Raw genomic sequence first — 27,584 nt, forward strand, 5'->3', positions numbered from 1 at the left:
TTGTGATCTTCAAGCTATATGTGGAGCTTCATGGTGCTCTGCTCCTAGATAACAGCGTCAAGGTTTACCAATACATCAATGACACACAATTCTACTTGAAAGTCTCCGCGGCTTCAGACATCGAACGCCTCAAACACTATTTGCACATCATCCATACCGGGATGTCCACCACCTACCTGAAGCCCAACCTAACCTATTCCTGTTATTTGCCAAGAACAATCATAATGATACAGTGCAAATCTGGCTCAGTGACATGAACTTCTTTTTTTTAATCTTTTTATTAAACGAGCTCATTAGACACAACAAGATTGAAAGCATTCACATGTACATCACCAGTTATGTACAAAACATCATGCTCCACCATGGTGGAGTAACCTAACAACAGTCACTGTGATCCATATAAGAGGTTCCTTCATAGTTCGATCTTGCACGGGGAATTACATGAACGTTGACAGTTTTGAATCCTAACTTTGACCGAATGCCAAGTTATTTGGATTCACGTTGGACACCAACCTCACCCACAAAGAACAAAGTGCAAAAGAAAAATGGCCTGGTACCAACTTTCTCTTCTAAAGAAAGGCAAACCATTTATTCCTAAAAGCGACTACAGAAATGCTGTTCAAGACTTCATACTCTTGCACCTGGATGATGGTAATGCCCTACTCCAGGGCCTCCCAGACTCCACACTTGCACCTCCTATGGACAACCTACATACTTCAGCACATCTCATTCAGGGCCTGAAGAAATAGGATCACATCACCCCATCATGATGGAACTCCGCGGGCTCCCTTTGGTGGCCTGCACTATCTTCAAAACCAGCTGTATCATTTACAAAGCTATAACATCCACTTATCTTGCAGACTAGCTAACCATCTCTTTGTATCTCGGCACACCAGCAGCCAGGACACCATCAGACCACAGACTTAAGTGTATAAAAGAAAAAACAAGACAGCTAGCTATTTCCAACTATGCACCCAGGATATATAACAAAATCCCTGTATCCATCAGGACTGCCCCAACAGTGCTCCAATTTAGGAAAGAATTGGTCTCACCTCTTTAAAGAACATTACATTATAATGCATTAACCATCCTCAACCCAGCCCCAACTCCACTTACTCTGTGACAATATTCCTGTCTTTGACCATGTTCAGTTCTTCTCTAACGTTGGCCTTGGTGTAGTTAGCACTTTACATATACAGTTACTACTCTTTGTCACTCTTCCTCTTTAATGCTAGTATTTTACTGCAAACCAGTTTTACCTACTTGTTTGCTCTCTCGTTTTAGATTTCAATAACTTTTACCTTTGTTTTTTATATTTAAACTTCCACAAACTCAAAGAAAACATGGCCTGGCTTTCCCAGATTCTGGCATTAATGCACAGTCATTTCTCTCTGTATTTCTGTATGCAACATTTTGAAATCATTGGTGATGGGTAAGATCTGCCCCACAAAGCGAGTGAGAGTGAACAAGCAGGTAGATGTGTAATTGAGTGAATGGTAAGTTAAATGTGAAATCTTCAGTCTGGGTTATTAAACTCACATGACTTGAACATTTGGTACTGGTAGTCCTGTATTTATAAGGGTTAGAAAACCTCAAAGTACAAAACTACAAAGTAGCGTACACTAAAAACCAGAACTAGTAAGAAATTTTACACCAAATATAGAACAGCTTGAAATCTTGTTAAGGAGAGCGAGTACTCGCAGTTCAAAATGAATTCCTTATATATTGTTACTTTAGAACATGCAAGCTGGTCAGGGTCCCCTTACATTGTCCCCCTTGTATCTAATATCTTTTGTAAACCCAAGACACAGAGGCCGAGTCCTGTAATAGTGGCCTCAACATTTTTCAGTATGTTACAGCCAGCCAATCAGATTGCTTGATCCTGCGGGACCGTTACCATTCAAGCTGGACCAAATGACCGAAGGGAAAAAACCCTCTCGGCCAATCAGATCACTCTGTTTTACTGTAACATGGTACTCTTGCGAGACCAACTGTCCAGATATCATTACATAGCTGCCAAGTTTTCATTGTGATCAGGTGTGATATTTCAATGTTTTCACGGTGATCATGTGTGACATTTCAATATCTTAGGTGTGACACTTTGACCCAAGACTGGAGCTGTCAATCATGGCACTGTAATAGTTACATTTAAAAAACTGCTCTTGGGGGCGTGGCCAAGATGGCGGCGAGGTGAGACGCATCTCTCTGTCTCTCCCTCGAGCGCCCGAGAATAGCGCCGGTGCGGGACCGATTTCCATTCCCGTTTCCGGCACACAGCACCGCCGGCGGAGCCCGAGAGCGGGGCGCACCTGTGGGGGCCCAGCCGATGTCCCGGGGAGCGGTGGGGCTCGCTCGCCAGCAGAGGACGTCGAGGCCGCGTGCGGCCTAGCTGCGAGTGGCACGGCCCCGGCCTCAGGTACGGAGGGCCCAGCGTGGGAGACGGCGACCAAGGCAGTGCGGTAGCGGCCCGGGGGCTACAATCCAGCAGACGTGGCACTGCGCCGGTTGTTGTGGCGGCGCGGACCCAAAGGTCGAGGAGGTGACTGGCGCCCAGGAGGGTCCGCGGCCTAGCGAGACACGGCGCGGGCTCGGCCCGACGCGGAGCCTTTGGAGGCCTACAAGGGGCTTGACGGACTGGGGATCTCCGCCCGAACTGGACAGCGCGGTAAGATCTGGACCCGGCGCTGCAGAGTGCATAGAGGATGGCGGTGTCGCCAGGGGGCCCCCGGACTCCCGGAGAAGGGACGACCCACGACCCCGGGAGTGCGGAACGCGGCGCGGAGCCCAGCGGGCGGGGATCGGTGTGGACCGGCCCTCCTGAAGCAGTGGCGAGAGTGGAGGAGGTGGGGACTGCGGACAATCGACCCACGATCGGTGGGAAAGAGCCCTGAGACGCGGAGAGCGGTCACGGACGCTGCCCACCCCCCGTCGGCAGCGGCGTAGGGACGAAGCGAGGTCACCCGCGGAGGCGCGGGGGGCGAGCCTCGGAGTCCTGCCCGGCCCACGAAGGGCGAGTTTCCTGCGACCCCCTCCGGAGGGCCTTGGCTGAGGCGGGCCTACCAGCAAGATGGCGACACAGAGGGGTAAGGGCAAGGATAAGGCCCAGGGCAAGTCGCTGCAAGAGCTGTTTGCCAAGCCCCAGGGGGGGGCGCTGACGGTGGCCCCGGACACGCGGTCGTCTACGGCTGGGGCGACGCCGCCGAAGGGCTCCGGAGATGCCGGATCGGAACCGATCACCAAGGCCCTTCTGCTGTCGCTATTCGCGGAACAAAAGGAGGAACTTAAAAGCATGCGGCAGGAACTGGCGGCGGAGCTACGGGAGGTCCGTAGGGACCTGGATGGCCTGGGGGAGAGGGTGCAGGCGGTGGAGGATAGGGCGGACGCACAGGACACGGAACTCTCCCTAGTCCATCAGGACCTTCTCCGGCTACACGACCAGCAAGTGGACATTCAAACCCACCTGGAGGACCTGGAGAATCGGTCAAGGAGGCATAACATCCGCATCCGGGGGGTGAAACGGGACGCTGAGGCGGGCGACATCTTCGCATTCGCCCGCGAGCTCTTCAATCAGATCCTGGGTAAGCCGGCGGACACGGCGCTCATTCTGGACAGGGCCCACCGGGTGGGTCCTCCACGTCCGGACAATGCCCTTCCTGCTGACATCCTGGTTTGTGTCCAGGACTACACCACTAAGGAGGAGATCCTCCGTGCGGCTTGCACACAGCATCCCATCACCTTTCGGGGTCAGCACCCGGTGCTATATCAGGACCTGTCCGCCCTGACACTGCAGAAGCGCAGAACCTTCCGCACTGTCACGGAGGCCCTCCGCCAACGGGACATTAAATACTCTTGGGGCCATCCATTTCGTCTTATTTTCCGTCACGAGGATCGGCTGTACCAGCTTCGCTCTCTGGCGGAGGCGTGCCAGCTGCTGGGCATTGATTGCCCGAAGGAGGAGGGGGACGGCCAGGCATCGAGCTCTCAGAGAACCAGCGGCCCCGGCGTGGGCTGGAGCGTCTTGAAGCAGCGACGCAGGGGCTCTCGACGGCGGAGGCCGCCCCCCGAGGAGATCGCCCAAGGCCGCCAGGATGCCATATCCTCAGTGGCTGAAACGCTGGCACCGAAGGGCGAGGTCCCCTGAGGGTAACTAATAGGGGTCTGCTGCGGGGTTGGGTCCCTTTCCTCTGATGGCCTGTGCCCTCGCTCTTGCTGGGACTTGGGCTGGCGGACACGAGGGCGGCCGGGCGGGGGGGGGGGGGACACTTTGGTACGCCACGTTCCCCTTTGACTTTGGACTTCCTGATCTTCCTTGGAAGATGGACTTTTGGTACGCTTCAGGGTCTTGGGGTTGGGGAGGGGGGCGGTATGGGGTCAGTTGGCGTTCTTTGTTTCTTTATTTCCTTTCCTTCCTTTTCTTCTCTTTCCTGTGTCGGGTCGGGGGGGGTGGTGGGGGGCTGCCAGGGACGCCTTTGGGAGGGTACGGGGATGTGCATAGCAAGTGGTGGCTCGTTGATTGTTAGGAATGCCTCCAGGGTCACTTAAGGTCCTTACGCTCAATGTCCGGGGCCTGAATAACCCAATTAAGCGCCGCTCCATCATTTCCCTTCTCACACAGTCCGGGGCGGAGATATGCCTCCTCCAGGAAACACATTTGCTCATGCGAGACACACACAGGATGCAATCCAGGTCTTTCCCGGTGCAGTTTTTCTCCTGTGACTCCTCGAAGCGGGCGGGGGTGGCGATCCCCCTCGCACCAAGATTTAGGGGGCTCCCAGTGTGTAAGGTGGCGGAGATTAAGGGCAGGCTGCTGGTCTACCAATTCCACATGGGTGATTACACATTTACGGCGGGTACGATTTATGCGCCCAACGATGGCCCGGAGCGGTTCCTCCAGACAGCACTGACGCACCTGTCAGCCTCCTCGGACCGGAGGTTGTTGCTGGGAGGCGACCTCAACCTGGTCTTCGACAATATGATGGACCGGTCGGCACATCGCACGGGACAGGTGGGGGCCTTGTCCCAGGCGGGGCACTCGGCGCTGCAGGACCTAGACATGGTGGACCTCTGGCGGCTACACAACCCCACGGCCCGGGAATACACACACACGTCGGGTGCGCACGGTACGTATGCACGCCTAGATTACTTTTTGACCACCCGGGCACTCGTCCGGGAGGCCTCAGAGGTGGAGATACTGGCGGCGTCCCTCTCCGACCATGCGGCGGTGGTCATGACGTTGACGCTCCCGCCCATGGGCAGGAGGATGCGCCAGTGGCGGTTGCGAGACTCGCTCCTGCTTCGCCCCGCGGTGGTCACACAGCTACAGGGGGTCATGGAGGATTACCTTCGGCTCAACGACAACGGGGCCACAACCCTTGCCACGTGCTGGCTGGCCCTGAAGGCTGTGGTCCGGGGTGCAATTATTGCCCTCTCTGCGGCGGAAAACAAAGAACGCCAGGAGAAGCGTGCGGAGCTTTCGCAGAAAGTCAGGGAACTGGAACAGATGCACAGCCGGACGGGTGCCCCGAGAATCTGGCGGTTGTTAAAAGCGCAGAGAGCGCAGCTGGAAGCGCTAGATCGCGATAAGGCGGAATATGCAGCACTGCGCCTCCGGCACAGCTACTACGTGGGAGGGGATAAATGTGGTGGCCTTCTGGCCCGCTGCCTGCGGGAGCGTCGACAGCGAGACGGCGTCCGGGAAATAGAGGACTCCCATGGGGCCCTGCATACGGACGACGGGGAGATTGCCGCGACGTTTCGGGATTTTTACGCCCGGCTCTATGACGCGCAGCCCCTCGACGGTGGCGGGATAGACGCTTATCTGGACCAGGCACGAGTTGAAGGCCTGCTCTCACTCCAGGCCGAGCTGTTGGAATCGCCGATCCGGCCGGAGGAGGTGATTTCAGCCATCGCGAGGCTCAAGGTGGGCAAGTCCCCGGGCCCGGATGGCTTTTCGGCCATGTTTTATAAACAATTCTGCTCACTGGTCACTCCACTCCTCACGCGCCTTTTCAACTCGTTTGACACGCTCGGGGAGTTGCCCCCATCCCTACTGGATGCGGCGATCGTGGTGATCCCCAAGCCCGGGAAGGACAGCAAGCAATGCAACTCCTCCCTCCTTAACGTGGATCTCAAGCTGTACACGGGGATTTTGGCGGCTCGTATTGCGCCCCACCTGCCGAACTTCATAGACCCGGATCAGGCGGGCTTTATCCCAGGCCGCCAAACAAGCGACCACACGAAACGGGTCCTGCATCTTATAGAGAAGGCCTCCCGCTTCCCGGCCGACTACGCCCTGCTAGCGGTAGATGCCGAGAAGGCATTCGACCGGGTGCACTGGCCTTATCTCGAGGCGGTCTTGTGCCGGTTCGGCTTCCGGGACAAAATGCGGGCGCGGATACTCAACTGCTATCGCGACCCCCACGCAGCGGTCCGGGTTAACGGCCATACGTCGTCGCCCTTTCGGATTTCCCGTGGCACGAGGCAGGGCTGTCCCCTTTCTCCGTTGCTCTTCGCCATGTACATGGAGCCCCTGGCGCAGCGCATACGCCTAAACGGCCAAATTGCGGGGGTCCGGTTCGGAGGGGACACCCATAAGATCTGCCTCTATGCAGACGATGTCTTACTGACCTTCAGGGAGCCCTTGACGTCTCTGGGAGCGATCCTGCAGGAGCTGTCGGTGTTCGGGGATGTATCAGGCTTTAAGGTTAACATCACTAAATCAGTGGCGCTCTCACTCTCTCTCGCGCCGGGCACGGTGGCGGAGCTCCGCACGAAATATCCGGTCCCCTGGGCGTCGGGCCCTGTCCCCTACCTCGGGGTGCTGCTAACACCCACGATCCCGGGCATTAGGACCGCGAACTACGATCGTCTTTCCTCCGCCGTTAAAGCCGATCTCCATCGCTGGCGCCGCCTGCCGATCTCGTGGCTAGGGCGGATCGCGGCCATTAAGATGACGATACTGCCGAAAATCCTGTACTTGTTCCACACGCTCCCCATATATCCACCGAAAGGGTGGATCAAGCGGGTCCAATCGGATCTGGCGCACTTCATCTGGCAGGGCAGGAAGCCGCGACTCAAACGCCAGATTAGCGTGCTCCCGCCGGAGTACGGGGGCGTTGGCGTCCCGGATCTTCTGCTCTACTTCCAGGCCGCTCAGCTACGGTACCTGGCGGAATGGATGAAGCCCATGTCCGAAAAGCATTGGCTGTTCCAGGACCGGGCGGTGGCTGGGAGGGCCCTGGCCGCGGTCCCGTTTCTTCGGCGGGACCAGCGGCCGCCCAATCTGTATGCCTAGTGGGTGACCCAGGCAACGGTGCGGATTTGGGATCAGACGGGCGAGAGTCAGGACCTGACATTCTTCCCCTCACCTCTCACCCCCTTGTTTGGAAATTCCGACTTCCCGCCGGGGCTTCCGGAATCTACCTTCCCGGGTTGGCGCTACTCCGGCTGCAGAGCGCTGGGGGTCCTTTACGACGCCCGGGGGTTTATCCCCCTAGCACAGTTGGCAGCCGAATATGGCATTCCGGCCACGGACCGGATCGGGTACCTGCAGGTTAAACACTGGGCCACTCGGCCGAGGGAGAAACTTGCGGCGCAGCGTCGGCTCACCCCGTTCGAGCGCTGGCTGATCACTCGCCAGACTGACAAGAAACTGACATCGGATCTCTACAAAATGCTCCTGTCGACACACCACCATTCATACCATGCGGGGAGGGCGCGCTGGGAGAGGGACTTGGGAAGGGACCTGCTGGCAAAGGAGTGGGAGGGCTGTTGCTACAGGGCTCGCCACACAGCCACGCACGCAGGGCTCACCGAGACATTCACTAAACTGGTGACATACTGGTACTACACACCGGAGCGTCTACACCGCATGGATAACTCACATAGCGGGGTTTGCTGGAGAGGGTGCGGTCAGCAGGGCACTCTCGCACACATCCTTTGGGACTGCCCCTTGCTAGCGCCCTACTGGCGTCAAATTCTAGATGAGGTGGACAAATACTTTGACACGGAACTGCCCAGATTCCCTGCATACATCATCCTGGGGGTCCCCAACGCCCTTACTTACCCTCTCAAATCCCGCCGGGGGAAGCAGATGGCCTTGGCTCTGGGGGCGGCCACGCAGTGCCTCCTGGCTTGTTGGAGGACGTCCCGCGTACCCACGCATCTAGAATGGCTGCATCGCCTCTGGCACATCTTGGGGATGGAACGCATCTCTTTGACACTGGCGGGGAAGGGCGACGCTTTCGCAGAACTGTGGCAGCCGTTCCGGTCCTTGCTAGTGCAGGACTTCAGGGAGCTGACGTGCCCCCGATACCTGCGCCTCCTGCGGCTTAGCGACGACCTGGAGGAGGGGGAGGCCACATAGCCGCCCTGCTTGATCATCGGGCTCGGGGCAGAGCGGTGCATACGCCTTCTTGGCCTCTTCGTTCCCGGGGCAGGGTCTCTACTCTTTCATTTCTTCCTCTTTCTTTTCTTTCTTTGTCTTTCTTGATGGTGGGTTTGGGGGGGACTGGGGGTGCCGTGGGGGGGGGGTCCAGGGGGGGGGGCGTAACGGATAGCGATTGTAAGGGCCTGAAAGTGCTTCTTCGGTTTCGCATCCACCTGTGGTGGGGGGAGACCTCAGCTGCGGCTGCTCTTGCATGGGCCCGGAAAGTGTGTTGGCTTGTCGCTATTGGTTCTTTGTTGAAAACCTTTAATAAAAGATTTAAACCTAAAAAACTGCTCTTTTTTATGCATTGTCATGGTATATGAATAGTCTTAGGACAGCTGCAACACAGTAGAAGTGGTTATGCTAGGTCTGCAACCTACATCTCTTTTATAACAGGAATATAGTGCAGATATTTGTGGTACCTCATAAACAATAGAAATGTGATTTGGAATGAGAAAAGTGAGGTGCGGCCTCACTGTCTGAGAAGAAACCTATAGCTCCTAGAAGTGGAAGGCGTACAGTACAACTCACTCAACAAAAATGTTATTAGTGTGAGAGCTTTTTCCACAATGCAAGGTACAACAGTCTACAGTGCATGAAATAAACCACATGGTCTCATGCAACATCGTGTTCTGAGACGTCTCAAGTTTTGTTACCCCACTGGAATCAAGTTTAGAGAACAAGGTCAGGAGTGACTCGCCTTTATGCTGCAGTTGGGGGACTGGGAGAATGAGGGACCTACGTCAAAATCAATTTTAATCACCAGAAAGTTTATATTGAGAAAAAAATAACAAAAGTAAGGTTCATGGCCTAATTTTATGGGGCTTATTTACAGGCCCCTTGCGACACTTTTGCGCCCCCATTGTGTCACTTTTTGTGACACTGGCGGCGTAAACAATGTGCCATGTTGCGCCATATTTACAAAGTTATGTGTCTAAGCAGATGCATCACTTTGTAAATGTCTGCACTACATTATACCTGTGTCGGGTATGATGTATGCAGGGTGAGCATTCCCACATGAAAAAGCCTTGTAGAAGTGGCGTAGCGAAATTCTTCAGATTTCACTTCACCACTTCTAGGATGCTACTGCGTCACAACCTTACGCCTGCCTCACAGCAGGCATAAAGGTGACGCAGTGCAAAAGGAATAGGCCTCCCCCATGCATTGCTGGAATTGCGTCTTGCTTACGACACAACTAAAGCAATGCGTGGGTTTTTGCATCCAGAGATACGTCAGGATTCCTGACATATCTGTCATTCCTTATGTCAAGGTGCCCCGTACAATAAATACAGCGCATCCATCGTGTCGTAAGGAGGACACACTTAAAAGTGTTGCATCGCTGCTTTCAAACAGCGATGCAACACTTTTCATAAATGAGGCCCTATGTATTTAAATCTCAGTCAACCTGTTCATATTGTACAAAGACTAAGCAGTCTGTTTGGAAAAATAGGTGCATTAACTAACACTGTTCATGTTGTGATGAGACAATCTCTTAGACACATCTAAAATTTTAAAAGGAGATAATAGAAAATGTGAATTAGAGTCATTTGTTTTTACCAGGGGCTGAGTAGGACACAAGTTGCAGCAGAAATGGGATGTCTTTATATATTGGATGAGATTGACCTTTTATCTAGGTTTCACCCTTGAGAGCTCGTCCCACGCGCTTAGGTCTGCCCTTTTTAGTGTGGCTCATTTGCACAGCTGTTAATTCTGAGAAACCAGCCTGAAAATGATCCAGCTGTTCATCATGTTCTCCTGACCACTCATTGCTGCCTTTCTGGTCTGCCCAGAGAGCCTGTGAGGCTGGACAGCAGGCTGGACTGATCTGAAGAAGCTGAGTCCCCGCTTTAATTATTATGAATAAACTAACACACACACCCACACAGGCAGCGCTCACCTCTTAATTGAAAACAATTTATGAGAGGCTTTGGGCAGCAGCATCCCCACAGGCACTTCTGTCAGAGCAAGGCAATTTAAAAAGCAGTGCACAGGTCACTTTTGTGAAATGCAGCCTTGGTGTACCTTGTGTTCGGGTGGTCCCAGGAGGAGCGGTTGTGCTCGACTAAAGCATGTTAGTGCAGGGATGCAGATACCAGCACTAAGATGCAATAGTCTAACTCCTGATGTGTGGACTTGGCAGGGCTGTCACTATAAGTTTAAACCCATTATGATCACCCGGAGATCCTCTATAAATGGAAGTTTCTCGAAAATGGCTGAACGGATTTATATCAAATAATAAAAAGCACACTTTCTAGGAAAATATCTACCTTTCTGCCATATTTGATGCAATTCTGTCCCACCATTTTTTCTGTATTATTATCTAATTTTCCATATGGAAATTGCATGGGAAAAAAGCATTTTGTGGCCCACTCCTTTTTCTCAGCCACCGCTTGACAGATCAGCACAAAACCTTCCAGCAAGGAGCTGAGGTGAATACACTTTTGTTTTTTGGAATGGTTTGTGAAGATTTGTCAAACAGTGCCCAAGTTATTAGCAAAACAAAAAGCTTTCTTCCTACGGAAATTCTGACCTCACTATAACTACACAGTGTTATATACAAATATATATTAGTTATAGTTATGAAAATTTAATGTTCGTGGCATATGTAGCACTAGATACACATGCTGTTCATACTTCTGCCATCTAGTGCTAAGCTCGGACATGTGCAAGTTGTTTTTCTTAGAAGAAGTCTTTCGAGTCACTAGGTATAGTGACTCCACTCTTTACTGGTAGTGCGCATGGGCATCGACTCCATTATTAGATTGGTTTTACTCCGCCATTAGGTTCAACTGTGTTCTTTTGAGCTGCGGTTCGAGGCCACGTGGTGTTCTCACCATGCCCCTTCGGTTGACGGTATCTTGTCAGTTGAAGAAACAGTGCATCTATGTCGATTCCTTGCGTTTGAGTTTGAGTTGTCTCTCCTTCACTATTGCGATCGACCACTTCGACACCACGTATGGGGCCTGGCCCCTTCTGGCCTCCTTCCATTCCACAACACCAGAGAATGCACCCGTAATGGAAAGGACTCCATTCCGCTACTGCCCAAAGTGTCGAGCAAAGCATCCTAGCACAGACCTACATCAGGTTTGCAACCTGTGTCTGTCCTCAGACCGTCCATCAATTGTTTCTTTTGCATATGTCGCCCTAGGTGGGAAGGGTATGCCCAGACGTGGGTCCCGTGCTCCCTTCACCACTGGATTCAAGCTAGCCTGGCTGATGAAGAGTGATGCCCCGAAACTGGTCCCAGGATGCTTGTTTCTGGTCCAGGGAGGACCTGGCTTGGCAGTTCAGGCTGGATTGTTCACACAAGGAACAGGGTCAAGACTAATATGCTTATGGCTGGGTCCAAACTGGGGTGTTGTGGTGAGCAAAATAATGATGGATTTGGTCCAGATCCTGGTGACTGGGGGTGAATGTTTGCATTGTCCAGTATTATGTCAATCAATTGTTTCTTTTGCATATGTCGCCCTAGGTGGAAAGGGTATGCCTAGACGTGGGCCCCGTGCTCCTTACACCACTGGATTCAAGCTAGCCTGGCTCATGAATGGTTATGCCCTGAAACCGGTCCCAGGATGCTTGTTTCTGGTCCAGGGAGGACCTGGCTTGGCAGTTCTGGCGGGACTGTTCCCACAAGGAAAAGGGTCAAGGCTGATTTGCATACGGCTGGGTCCAAACTGGGGTGGTGAGGTGAGCAAAAGAATGATGGATTTGGCCCAGATCCTTGTGACTGGGGGCAAATGTTTGCATTGTCCAGCATTCCGTACATCAATTGTTTCTTTTGCCTATGTCCTCAGACTGCAGCACACATAGAAAGAAAAAATGTCTCTTAGGATTTTTTTGTGCAGGAAGGTGTCCTTTGCTGCACAAAAACAATCCTGCATGCAATGCAGGCACCTTTGCACCATGATGCAAGGGTGCCTGCATTGCCAGGAGGGAGCCCATTGTGCGCCAGTCCCGGGGGAAATGCCAGGAATGCGCCATATGCCTTAAATACAGCGCATTCCTGCCCTTTCCCAGGGATGCAGTACAGCGCAGCAAGGTGACTTGCTGCGCTGCACTACGCCACCATAAATATGCCCCAAAGTGTCTTGCAGTGGTAGCTCCTTACGTCAGACAGGGCAGCATCAATGTATTCCCTTACCTGGATGATGGGTTGATCAAGAGCACACTGCAACAGCAGTACCTAGAGCACACATAGGCTACCATTCATCTCCTGCACACCCTAGGCTTTACCATAAATAGCGTAAAGGCCCACCTCCAACCCCTGCAGGTACAACCTTTTCCTGGATCTATACTCGGCTCTTGTGTGGGGAAATCATTCCACAGGCCAGCAAGGGCTCAAGCACTCCAAGCTCTGATTCCTCTTTTTCAGCCAGATAGCCAGGTATCAGTCAGATAGGTCATGCACCTCCTAGGCATAATAGCCTCTTGCACTGCTAACGTCCCACATGCCAGCTTACCCATGCGCCCTTTGCAGTAGTGCCGAGCAGTAGAAAGGTTCCAAGCAGAGGGTCATTTTGACAATCTAGTGTTGACCTGGGACGGTACTCATCGCTCTCTCAAGTGATGGAATGCCAATGTCCTGTTCCAAGGCTGGCTCTTCTTGGACCCAGTACCACAGATGACCATTACAATGAATGCCTCTTTCACTGGCTGGGTATGGGGCATTTTTAGGAGTTGACCATTCGAGGATTATGGACACCCTGCCAACAGGGATTCCACATCAACCACCTGGAGTTGCTTGCCATCCAGCTGGCCCTAAATCATTCCTCCCCTACATTCAACTCAAGGTGATACTAGTTTGGACAGACTACACAACTGCCATGTTTTTCCTATACAAACAGGGTGGTACGCACTCCCTGTAGCTGTATGCTCTAGGCCAGAGCAATTAGCGGTGGGTAATATATCACAGAGTCCATCTCCTGATAGAGTACATACCAGGGCTGGACAATGATTTTGCACGGTGCATCAACAAGTCCACGAGTTGGAACTCCACTGCAAGTCATACTCCTGTACTGTCACCATTGGGGATTTCCACATGTAAACCTGTCCGCCACAGCAGAAAATGCAAAATGCCCACATTTTGCATCCAGACTCCCACAGCCCATCTGCAATGCACCATGGATGAACTACTCTGGGAAATATGCCTATGCTTTTCCGCCTCTTCCATTTGTAGTATGCAGGATTTGGCAAACATGCCTCACTAAAGAGGCCTGAGGAGATTTAGAGACCGGCAGGGGGCGACTCCCCTCATATCAATAAATTGTGGTGACAAACATCCTTCACTCTCATCTTAGTAGCCCCAACCTGGGCCAGGCAGTCCTGTCACGATTCGCTCCCTGTGCTTTTCTGCCCTCCACCAGGGGTCCGAATTGTGGGACTTACCAGTGTTCCAATAAGCTTCTGGACACTCCCCTGCATGCATATCCTGACTTCTAGCCTTTTAGACACTATTTGGAAATTTCCATCCATTCCCAATCCAAGCCGGGTTTTGTAGAAGCCAGTCCGCTCATGCATGAATCTCCATTACCTGTAACCCCCTGCTCACTGCTTCGCCCCCATCCCTGCAGGCCAAGGATGGCTGGAGGAATTCAGCACACCTGTGGTTGGCTGCTGCTAGCCTGCTCACACCTGATTCATAGGATTACGGTGAGCTGTTTTTAGGACCTGCTCCCTTCAATCCAGTGTTGGTTATTGTAGCTGTGTTCCAGTGAGACCGACCCTTGTTTTCTAAGCTTTTGCTAACATTGTTTCCAGAGTTTCTGAGCTGTAACTATTGCTAGTCCCTGTTCCTGAGCTGCAGCTATTCCTTGTTCCTGATTAGCACTACTTCCAGTGATCTCTTGACACCTTGATTTATGACCTGTAGCTATTCCCTGATTCCTAAATTAGCACTACCTGCCAGTGCTACCTTGATTCCTTAGCTTTAGCAATTTATTGATTCCTGAGCTGTAGCTATTTCCTGTTTCTAGAACTAGTACTGTCTGCCCATGCTACCTAGATTCCAGAGCTATTCCTTGTTCCTGAATTGGCATTCCTTGCAGTGCTACCTAGATTCCAGTGTTATTGCTATTCCTTGTTATTGAACTAGCACTGCCTTCAGTACTACCTTGAGTCCTGAGCTTAGCTAATTCTTAGTTTCTGAACCAGCACTGCCCGCAGTGCTACCTTGTCTTCTGGATTCCTGATCCAGTCTAGTGCTCCCTCCTTCTATGTTTAACTTTTCCCAAACTCTGCTTGTCTTCCTATTACCTTTGATCCAGTTCCTAGTTTGCTGTCTTCCTATTTCTGCTGTCTTGCTTCTAGTTTCCTTGTATGTCTGTCACTTGCTTTCTGCCAAGTGTGCCTGTTTTTCCCTCCTTACCTGTTAAACACAGCTCGTTGTCTATCGTGGCTGTGTATTTAGTTCTACACCTTTGCTCTTACAGCCTTAGCGTGTTCGTGTATAATCACCAGGATCCGTGGGCTCAGCTGACAACCTAGATGGTGTTTCTTGTCCACTTCCTTTGAGTTACTTTTATAATATCATCATAAGTATCATCTCCACAGGCCCCGCCTTTGCATGTATATCCAATACATAGGTTTTCACAGTCAGTATTTGTAACAGCAATTGTGGGTCAAGAACGTTCGAGGCATGTGGGCTGCTGAATTCATATCTGTGCATAGATCGCCGCCTAGTGTTGGGTCCGGATGATTGCACATTGTTGTCCTGGAAGAGTCTTCGAAGTATCACGAGATAGGTGGCTCCTCCCCTGGACTACAGTGCGCATGGGCATCCTCTCCATCCTTAGATTGTTTTTTTCCGCCATTGGGTTCGGATGTGCTATCTTAGCTCAACTTAGGAATATTCAGTTTTAGGCCAAAAGGCCTTTAGTTTTCGTCGGTACAGTTACCGTTCGGTGTCGACTACTAGCTTTAGTGCTCCGCACCTTCTTCCAACTTTCAGACCGGTTTGGTCCAAACATCGAAGTTCGATCGACGATGGAATCGAGGACTCCATTCAAGAGGTGTCCGTTATGCCACGCGAAGTACCCTCATATCGACGTCCACCCAGTCTGCAATAAATGTCTCTCGCCGGATCACGACGAATCGAAATGCATGGCCTGTGCACGATTCCGATCTAAGAAGACTCTGCGGAATCGACGGGCAGCGAAGCTGGAGGCGCAGCAAGCAGCGCCTGCTCCCACCAACATATTCAGCACCGAGGACGAGGACGCCGAGAGCGTGGAAGAAGTAGTCTCTAGCCCCGCTTCAGAACATGATTCCCGATCGGACGACGACGATGAAGTGATCTTTCGACGTGAAGAAACCGTCGATGAGGTAGGAGACTTCAACGAGGCCTACGGGGCCGAAGAAGACAGCTCTCCTGAGGAGCTAGGCCAATCCGTCGAAACGGAGGCCGAAACAGTACGTCGTCATCAGGCTCCGGTCGAGGGATCGCCTTCGGGCCTTACCCAAGATCAAACACATGGTTCTTCGGCCCCGCCTTCCGGTCCGGCCTCGAACACTTTGCAAGAGCCAATATTACCGAAGACGACCGGGTTCTTAAACCCAAAACCATCCATCGCTCCAGTCCCTTTGAAAACGAAAGTGAAACTGGTGGTGGTCGGATCGAAGGCGTCGAAACCATCCTCTGCTCCGACGCCGAAAAAAGTCGTCGGCTCCGACCACGTACAAAGGGACTTCGGTGCCGAGCTCACCGCAGCGGATGCGGTTGACACCCAGAAAAGGCAAGCCCTCGGGCACCGCAAGGCACCGAGACCTTCGGCGCCGACATCGAAGGCCATAACCTTCGCAGTTAAAATGGCCGCCCCAGCTACGTCAACGTCTAGCGCAACGGCGCCAACTAAGTCCTCGACTACGTCGAATGTCGATATATCCATTCAGACCAGTGACCCCCTTCCTACAAAAAAGTCGTGGCTGGCCTCGACGCCTACTACTAAGGTGCCCATCAAACCACCATCTGCGTTCACTGTGCAGCAGGTCTCCGCATCTTTGCAACGCATCCATGACCGGGCAACCATCCACTCTATCTCGGGTCCCGACACAACCAAACCCTGTAAAGTGCACTCGGAGCCAACCAACATTACGTTTGGGTTGCCACCGGCATCGGCACCGAAACTATTTCAAATTCGGACACGTGTCCTCCACACACAGTCCACCACCTCTGGCCTTCCAGAACAAGACTCTTCGGGGCCACAATTTATCGACGCCGACACTGGCAGGTTAATGCTCCACAAGCGCAAAATAACGCCAGTTAGGGAAGAAGAGCCCTACAAAATTCCTCTTAAACGCAAACTGCCAGCGGAGCAAGAACCAGTGCTCCAGGAACACTTCCAACCCTTCCATCCAGATCCGCAGTCCTTTTCTCCTACCCCTTCCGAATCGGACGCCATACAGGACTATGGCGGGGAGGATACCATCTACCCTGGGGACGTAGATCCTGATGAGCACCTACAAGACCCGGATCAGGCATGGGATGACCCCACAGACCAAAGTGTCGCGCCACATACCCAAGATGCGCAACTCTATAACGTAAAAACGTCTCCTACAGAGGACACAGCTGCCTTCAATGCCCTCATCGAACGGGCTGCTGCTCATCATGGGGTGGAACTCCATTCTGATGCCATTGAGGAAGACTTCCTGCTAGACACTTTCGCATCTTCAGAAAGAACTGTCAAAACTCTGCCCATGTTAAAAGGGGTTCTCAAACCTGCCAAAGACATTTTCAAGGACACCACAAGAGCACGGGTGTTAAATCCCAGGATTGAAAAAAAGTACAAACCTGCACCCGGTGACCCTAAATACATTAGGGGTCAGTTGCCATTAGACTCCATGGTGGTTGCCAATGCTCGCAAGAGAGCCCACTCACAAACGACTGGTGATGCTCCTCCCCCAGACAAGGAGTCAAAAGTACTAGAAACATCGGGCAAACGCATTGCAGCGCAAGCAGCGAACATCCTGCGCATTGCCAATACACAGGCACTCCTGGCACGTTATGACAGGTCACATTACGACACGCTAGAGTCACTGCTCCAACATCTACCAGATGAGTATAAAGAGTCAGCGGAGCTACTCATCAGAGAAGGACAACTCACTAATGCATCCATTAAATGCGCCCTTGACGCAGCTGACACAGCAGCTAGGGCAATAAACACAAGCGTCATGCTACGACGCCATGCCTGGTTACGAATCTCAGGTTTCAAACCCGAGATCCAAAACAATATCCTGAACTTACCAGTTAACACAGAATTCTTATTTGGCCCAGACGTTGACACTACCCTAGAAAAAATAAAGAAAGACACTGACACTGCGAAATCAATGGGGGCTCTGCAGACGCAGCAATTTCGTAGTGGTTCCTTTCGTCGCACCGGAAATAGGGGAGCAACAAGGGGTCAGGGGTCACAACAGCAGTATGCTAAAAGTGGCACACAAAGCACCTATGACAAAAACAACAGGGGTGGATATCGTGGATCCAGCACCAAAGGCAGGGGACGTGGCTATGGCAACACCAGGTCCTCTCCAAAAAACAAACAGTGATGCCCTCTCCTTACCCCCCGACCACATAACACCTGTCGGGGGACGACTCCAGCTGTTCCTGTCCGCGTGGAAGAACATCACCACGGACAGGTGGGTCAGGGACATCATCCAGCACGGGTACTGTCTAGAACTAACTTCCACTCCACCCAACACACCACCAAAGCACCGTCCTATGTCAGCCGAGCACTTAGATTTACTCCAGCAAGAAGTGCTTGCTATGCTCGCAAAGGGAGCAATAGAAGTAGTGCCCATCAACCAGCAGGGAACAGGGGTGTACTCTCTGTACTTCTTAATCCCAAAAAAGGACGGCTCGCTCAGACCTATTCTAGATCCTGCGACCCCTAAACCTATATATTCTGTCAGAGCATTTCCATATGCTCACCCTCCAGCAGGTTCTCCCACTACTCAGTCAGGGGGATTTCCTAGCCACGCTAGACCTAAAGGATGCATACTTCCACATACCCATACACCCTTCACACAGGAAATACCTCCGGTTCACTATTCAAGGGAATCACTATCAGTTCAAAGTTCTCCCCTTCGGAGTAACAACAGCACCCAGGGTCTTTACCAAGTGCCTGGCGACAGTGGCCGCACATCTGCGAAGACAAAACATTCATGTCTTCCCTTATCTCGACGACTGGCTAGTTCAAGCCAAGTCAGCACAACAATGTGCCGCCCACATGTCCCAAACCATTCACCTTCTTCACGATCTGGGATTCTCACTAAATTACTCAAAATCACATCTCCAACCTGCCCACGTGCAACAATACTTAGGCGCCACAATCAACACTCTGGCTGCCACAGCTCAGCCTACTCTAGTGAGAATCAACAGCATGCAACTGCTGATCTCAAAATTCAAACCTCAACACTCCCTTCCTGCGCGAGTGTTCATGCAGTTGATAGGCATGATGGCCTCCTGCATTTTCATAGTCCCGCACGCGAGACTACATATGCGCCCGCTTCAAGAGTGCTTGGCACGTCAATGGAATCAGGCTCACGGGCAACTAAAAGACCTAGTGTTGGTGAGCGGTCGGGCATACAACTCTCTGCATTGGTGGAATACACAAAACCTTTGCAAGGGCCGACCGTTCCAAGAGCCTGTTCCACAAATCATACTGACAGCGGACGCGTCTCTCCAGGGATGGGGAGCGCATGTGCTCAATTACACAGTGCAGGCACTATGGACAACACAACAAAAGAAGATGCACATCAACCTTCTGGAACTGATGGCAATCTTCCTAGCCATGAAGGCATTCAAAGTACACTTGTGCAACAAGGTTGTGTTGATCCGGACGGACAACATGACTGCCATGTACTACATACAAAAGCAGGGAGGAACACACTCTCCACAGTTGTCTCATCTGGCTCAGAGCATGTGGAAGTGGGCCATTCAGAGGAACATGTTCCTCATGGCGGAACACCTCCCGGGCAAGGACAACCAGATGGCGGATCTGCTCAGCAGACACAGCCACCAGATGCACGAGTGGGAGCTACACCCATCAGTTCTCCAACCGTACTTCTAACACTGGGGTCATCCAGAAATAGACCTATTCGCAACAAAAGAAAACACAAAATGCCAAAGCTTTGCCACCAGGTTCCCACACCCACAGTCGCAGGGCAATGCGATATGGATGAACTGGTCCGGCAAATTTGCGTACGCTTTTCCCCCAGCACCATTAATACTGCTGGTGGCGCGCAAACTGAGGCAACACTCGCTCACCCTTATCCTAGTTGCTCCAACGTGGGCACGCCAGCCATGGTACACCACCTTTCTGGAACTCTCCGTGGTGCCTCATCAAAGACTGCGGATAAAACCAGCGCTTTTAACGCAGAACCATGGCGAGATTCAGCACCCAGATCCCCAACAGCTGAACCTGGCGATCTGGCTCCTGAAGTCTTAGAGTTTGGCTACCTAAACTTACCACCTGACTGTATGACTATCATCAAAGAAGCCAGGAGGCCCACTACTAGAGCCTGCTATGCGGCCAAATGGAAAAGGTTTGTCATTTACTGCAACAACAATGACATTAACCCACTGGACGCGTCTATTCAAAACATCATATGCTACCTCTTACACCTGTACCGCTGTAATCTAGCATACAACTCAATACGCATCCATTTAACCGCGATAGCAGCCTACCTCCAAAACAGGCAGCACCTCTCCTTATTCAAAGTACCTGCCGTTAAAGCGTTCTTAGAGGGACTCAAACGAGTAATTCCCCCAAGACACCCACCAGCACCGGTGTGGAACCTCAACTTGGTCCTCACCAGACTGATGGGTCCGCCCTTTGAACCTCTCCATTCATGTGAGATTCAATTCCTCACCTGGAAAGTGGCTTTCCTAGTGGCCATCACTTCCTTAAGGAGAGTTAGTGAACTCCAGGCACTAACCATTCAGGAGCCATTCATTCAGGTCCACGCAAACAGGGTTGTCCTACGCACCAACCCCAAGTTCATGCCCAAAGTCATATCACAGTTCCACATTAACCAAACTATCGAACTGCCCGTTTTCTTCCAAAATCCGCAAAATGTCGCGGAAAGAATGCTCCATACACTAGATGTAAAGCGGGCTCTCATGTACTATATTGACAGGACAAAGGATTTTAGAAAAACTAAACAACTCTTCGTTGCCTTCTCTCCACAACACAAGGGCAACGCCATTTCCAAAGCAGGAATAGCCAGATGGATCGTTAAATGCATTCAGATTTGCTATCACAAAGCTAAACGCACATTAACGGTTCCCCCACGAGCCCACTCAATACGAAAGTTAGGGGCATCCATGGCTTTCCTAGGAAACATCCCTTTACACGAAAATTTGTAGAGCAGCCACATGGTCCACTATACATACATTTACCAAACACTACTGCGTAGATGTACACTCAAGACAGCAGGCAGCTGTAGGACAGGCTGTTCTCAAAACTCTTTTCCAGACTGCTGCAGCTGGCACAGGTAGCCGCCGCTAGGGGAGGTACTGCTATATATTCTATGCACAGATATTAATTCAGCAGCCCACATGCCTCGAACTGATTATGCTACTTACCAGTATGCATCTGTTCTTGGCATGTAGGGCTGCTGACATTCATATCGCCCACCCTCCTCCCCGGCGCCTGTCGCGGCTGCAGCACTCAGAATTTCTGTATAGCATGGTCATCACTTCCTATATCTACTCCATCACTGCCACAATGGCGAAAAACAATCTAAGGATGGAGAGGATGCCCATGCGCACTGTAGTCCAGGGGAGGAGCCACCTATCTCGTGATACTTCGAAGACTCTTCCAGGACAACAATGTGCAATCATCCGGACCCAACACTAGGCAGCGATCTATGCACAGATATGAATGTCAGCAGCCCTACATGCCAAGAACAGATGCATACTGGTAAGTAGCATAATCATTACTGATCTTCAGTCCTACCGATTGGAGCTACCAAGTGCTTTACCCCACATTCCCTCCATTGTTAATGATGTTAATATATACATATATGTCTTGCACTTCCGTCCCACGCATAGTTAGTCTGAATGCCACATTACCTCTTGAGTGCCTGTCCTTGTTTAGCCTTAACTCTCTTATTACCTTGTACAGTGCTTCCCCTTTGGATTGCCTTTCTCCTCTGACTCTCTGTGTGATCTTGGGCAGCTTTCTACCTAATATTGTGCCTACTTTGTCTTCCTTGCCACCAGCTTGCCAGAGTCCCTGACACATGCTTGTGTCCCGGACTGAGTCCAGTCACAACCCTGGTTCACCACCCTCCTCAAGTTGTCCCTAGTACCTCACAAGAAGCTGTCCAACCAGCTGGATGTACGCCTCACCCCAAAACTTACTATAACTCACACACTTCCATACAGTGTGTTGTCTACTTGCTACCCAGACTTAATTAACTATAACCCGTGCCTTCCTCGTGCACTGCTTATATACCCTTTCATATTACATAACTTATACCATGTAAAAGATCATTTTTGAGAAGGGTGTGCATGACAGAGGGCCGATTTATAGTGAGTATAGTCTGGCTAGTGAGTTGACAACACTCTGTACAGAGGTTTGCGAGTTATAGCAAGTTTTGGGCAGACATAAATTATAACTTTGAGTTATAACTATAAAGTTATAATTATATTGATGTTTGTATAGTTTAAGTTGTTATTGTAAAGAAATAACTTAACTCTCTGTCCTAACTATAATTAATATTAAAGCTTTGCTTTTTTCATTGAATTTGTATGTTTTTCTTTTTTTAATTTGTTTCTACGAAGTGTTGGCACGGAGGAAGAAATTGAAGGTCTCCATTGCATGATATCTTTTTTTCTTTGCCACCTGCCGTAGAAAAAAGTTAATTCCTAACTTATTACATGCAATCTAAGTCACAAAGTTATTTCCCGTTGGAACATTAAACAATACTCCTGTGGTTCCACAAGAATGAAAAAACACCTGACCTGAAGGCAATTTTTTAAACCTGATTGGTACATGTGGAAAGAAGGCATCAGAAGGAAATAGAAGAGGCCACATCAGGAAGATCGACAGTGGCCACTTCTTCGGTTAATGCAACACTTTCGACTTCTGGCAAGTCAGCACCTTCACCACCACCCGATGCATCTGTACCACCAGGAGCACCTTGTATTTCTTCTGCTCCATCAGCACCTCCATCAACACCTGGTTCATCTGTCCCTCCCCAAGTACCTACTCCAGGAACCGCAGTGCCACTACATCAAAATTGGGGGCCAGTTTTATGGAAGGATTGCGTTGCCCTTGAGCAACACAAGATGACGCAGGGGGAGAGGAAGCCTTAAGTAATATCCAGGGCCTTATTTACAAGGAAGTAATGCAGTGTGGTACCGCAGGTCATTTGACTGTGGCTTGCTGCGTTACTTTCAAAGGACAGGGATGTGTCATATTTACAACAATATGGTGGATCCCTGTGCTCTCCCCTGGAGCACAATTGGCTGCCATGCGCCAACGCAGGCACCCTTGCACCATGGTGCAAGTGCGCCTGTGCTGCGGGTATGATTGTTTTTGTGCAGGATGGGACACCTTTCTGTACAAAAACCATCATGAGAGATATTTTCCTTTTTTTATGTGTGCTGCAGAATGCAGCATGCATAGAAAGGAAAAAACAAGGAGAGATAACAGTATTTCTCCTTGTTGTGCCTCCTTACGCCTCCCCCTGGGAAGGTGTAGGATTCTGACACATTCCCAGGTTTACAAAACATTGTAAATCTGAGAGTGCGGCAGAATCCATGGATGTTGCGCGGGAACACACACACAGCAACACCCATGCAAAGTGCTGCATGAACAGGGACCGTATTTACAAGGTCATGAAAAGCCACTCAGGTTGGCTTTATGTGGCCTAGTAAATATGGAGCACCAAACTGCGCAGCTGGTGCGTCATAATAAGTGATGCACCGGCGGCGCCAGGGGCTTGAAAATTTGTCCCCCACTATGCAATGCAGAGCTACCTTGCGTGGCCCTGCATGGCATAATAAATCTGGAGTAGAACAATGCAACGCAAGTGGCTGCCGTGCATTACGCTGCCCTAGGAAAGCGTTCCATTAGTGTAGCATGGGTGCTCCCACACATCCAACCATGGATTTTTGCGCATTCCTAGATTTACTACCAATAGTAAACCTGAGAATGCGTCAAAAAGGTACGCCTTTGCAGTGGAGGCACAACGAGGAGAAATACCTATTTTTTTGCCTCATTTTTTTCCTCTTTCTACGTGTGCCACATTCTGCAGCACACGTACAAGAGGATAAAGCCTCTAAGGAAACAATCCTGCAACAAAGGCACCCTTGCACCATGCTGTAAGGGCCCGTGTGTTGTCGCTAGGCTGCACTGTGTGCTCCAGCAGAGGGAGAGAACAGTAATGCGCCATATTTTTGTAGATATGACACATTTATGCCCTCTCCTTGGGACACAAGTGAAGGTGTTTTGCTGCTTTGCACTGCGTCACATCTTCTTATATCTGGGCCCTGGTGTCTGACATACAGCAGCCCCATTTTCCTCCCCTGCACTTGTGATAGTTTGCTGCAGGGACTGCCTGCGTGAGCTTATTGGTGACAGGTCCCCCCTAAACCTCCCCTCAAAACCTTTTGCAGAAGGTTGGTCATCTCCTTGTCTCCATCATTGCCCCTTGTCCCCAGATCCTTTCCATTCTGCAACCAGACCTGCTTCCTAATCTAAAACCTCGGATGAGGTCTTTCCAGCAATGCTGAAATGATTATCTGATCTGCAGTGTTAGGGCCTGATTCACAAATATAAACCTGTACATTTGTACAAATGTATAATTGTTTGCTATTCACAAAAGGATTTACGAGTAATCTCTTTATGAGTACGGACTAAACGCACATAAAAAGATTGGCCAATCCTATCTTCTTATGTGCAGAGACTGCACGTGTAAAGATAGTACTTATAAATCTCTTTGTGAATAACAAACTATTGTAAACTTACAAAAAAGTGTAAGTTTACCTTTGTAAATTAGGACCTTAGGGGCAGATTTACAAGCCCCTTGCGCCTCCATTGCGTCACTTTTTTTGACACAATGGCGGTGCAAACAATGCGGCCAATATACAATGTGACACATCTAGGGAGATGCGTCACGTTGTAAAGCCATGCATCACATTATACCTGCGCCAGGTATAATGTATGCAGGGAGGGCGTTCCCACGCAAAAAGCCATGTAGAACTGATGCAGTGAAATTTACATTTCACTGCGTCACTCTACGCCTTCGCTGCGTCAAAATCCCTACGCCTGCTCAGACCAGGTGTAAGGAATGACGCAGGGCTTTTTGTATGGGACTCACCTATCTGCTGTGGCACATTGCTAGAGTTGCGTCACTTTCATGAGCAACTCCAGCAATGCGTTATTTTTGTGCCAACAGTTGCGTCAGTATTTATCACGCATCTGTTAATCCTTGCGCCATGGAGCATTGTATTGTAAATACAGCGCATTCATGGGGGCGCAAGGACATTTGGCACTAGCGTAAGGAAACTGACACATCTATGCATATGCGTCAGTTCCTTGTAAATCTGCCCCTTGGTGTATTCCGCCAACATAGCTGTCAAGCAGTGCATTGTCGTGTGACACCTTAAACCGGTCTTATCTTTTTAGCGAACAGCACTTTGCAAAATGGTATTTTTTATCTCAAACGTGCAATGATAAAAGTAAAACTACAAGTGCCAGAATGTGTTGTACTCTGGCTGACGTTGTCACATATCACAGGGGTCACTGAACAGCTATGCACCAAACGGTTTCGGACAAAAAGAGAACTCATGTCAAAAGCTTGGGGACAGTCATCAGGACAGTGTAGATTAGAGGAATCAGTGGAGACAGTGTAGATGAGAGGAATCAGTGGAGTCCACTCAGTGGAGTAAGCAGAAGAGAGTAAGGAGCAGATCCAAGACACTGAAGAGTAGAGTCACGATGGTAGAGACATGGAACACGAAAATCAGAAATTGTGGAGTTGGGAGAGAATTGAGCGACAAGAGTGGACGAGAATGGAGTTAAGATTATGAAGACAAGCTGGGGAGTGGAGTCATAAGAGCAAAATCAGGGGAGTGTGGTCAAGAGATATGAGCGAGCAGTCAGATTGCTAGAGTCACTCTGGAGTCAGAAAACTGTGGATTCTGGGCTCAGGAGAACACATTTACTTATCAACGAAGTCAAGAGAAAAGATTCATAAGAGAAGAGTCATGAGTCAGTGGAGGCAAAGCATAGGAACTGGATTCACTGAAGACAGGGGGCCTTATTTTTGAGGTCTTACGCTGCCATTGCATCACTTTTTTGTGACGTTGCGGCGGTGTAAACAATGCGTCACATTGCGCCATATTTACAAAGTGATGCAGCATCTAGGCAGATGAGTCACTTTGTAAACCCCTGAGCTACAATATACCTGCGCCAGGTATAATGTATGCAGGGTGGGAGTTCCCACGTAAAAAAGGCTCGTAGGAATGGAGCAGTGAAATCTATTAGATTCTACTGTGTCACTTCTACAAGTTCACTGCGTCAAATCCAGTGGCGTAACAAAAGTTGAGGGGGTCCCCTGTAAGGTACATGGAGGGGCTCTCGCTACGGATTTAATCCGGATCTCTCAGGCCATAGTACTATGCTGATGAGGCTCCCTGCAGCTCGGGGCCCCCCATGCCACATAGGGTGCAGGACCTTTGTTATGCCAATGGTCAAATCCTTACGCCTGCTTCACAGCAGGCGTAAGGACTGATGCAGACCCTTTTACATGGGTCTTGTCTATGTGTAATTACACATAGTTGGAGTTGCGTCTGTATTGCGACAGACTCCAGCAATGTTTCATTACGGCACCATCAGATACGTCAGGGTTCCTGACATATCAGGTCAATCCTTGTGACAATCCTGTACTGTAAACATGGTGCATCCACGGTGTCGTAAGGAGGGAGCACTGAAAATTGTTGCGTCACTGTTTTCAAACAGCAGTGCAACTCTTTCAACAAATGAGGCTCAGGGGGTTTCATTGGCTCGCGAACTCAATGGAGTTAAAAGAGTCAGTTGAGTAAAGCTAGCAGGCAGGATAGTCATGACAGTACAGTCACTGGAGTGTAGTCAGTAGGGAAGAGGGAGAGAAGTGGTGTAAAAGTAGGGTTGGCACCTTTTATTTGCTGGCCTCCATAGAAAAATACTGGTCAGGATGGTAAAAACTGGCCCAGGTGGCATCTCCAACGGAGTGAACAGTAATAAGTGGAATTAGAAGTAAATAGAGTCTGGAATTACAGAATTTAAAAGACAATGAAGTGGGTGCAAAAGAGTCAAATGTCAGTGGAGACGAAAGTGGAATTAGGAATCTGTCGAGTCAATCAAGTGAGATTTCAATAAATAAAAATAAATAAATACGTATTTGTAAAGTGCAAACTACTCACCCTTACAGGTCTCAAGGCGCTGGGGGCCGTCGTGGAAATTAAGTGAGCTATTGCCCAGAGTCACATGGTGCTGAGCTGAGCTACCACCGGAGCCGGTGATGAACCCTGTGCTCCGAAGTCAGCTGCCCTCGCCGCTGCACCACACCTCTCCACAGGAATGAGGAGGGAGAAGCCAAGAATCAGTGGGGTCAATGGAGCCATGAACCAAGGCTGTCAGGACGCAGGAGTCAGACATTAACTGAATCAACGAAGTCAGGACTCAGTGGAATCAGAAGCAGGAACAAGTGGAGCCAGTAGATTCAGGTGTCAGAGGATTTAGTGCACATAATTTGGAATTTGGTGAAGTCTAGAATCAGGGGGCAGAGTCCAAGCAGATCCTTTGGGTTTTATCATCATCACCTTGTGTTATCGAAGGGTCTGTCTTGCTCCACTTTACCCTGATATTTGTAACCAGCTTACATCTCCAAAGGAACCGTTGAGACATGGCTCCTGAGGTCACACAACTGAGGAGTGAAGTGCAAGCAGGCTTTGACCTAAAATAAAATCACAATGCATGCAACGTATGGATTAGAAATCTCCTCAGATCCTACTTTTGACCCAGATGATAGCGGCAGCAAATGACTAGCCTTAAAATAATATGATCCTCCACCATTCTTTTCCATCAACGACAGACACTTGCACGGACCCGGTGACTTCCATGAGCACCAAATGCCTGCTCACAGAAAGGCCTCCACAATGTAGATA

This window comes from Triturus cristatus, chromosome 1_2 (assembly GCF_964204655.1).
Source record: "Triturus cristatus chromosome 1_2, aTriCri1.1, whole genome shotgun sequence".
In the NCBI taxonomy this organism is placed as follows: domain Eukaryota; kingdom Metazoa; phylum Chordata; class Amphibia; order Caudata; family Salamandridae; genus Triturus; species Triturus cristatus.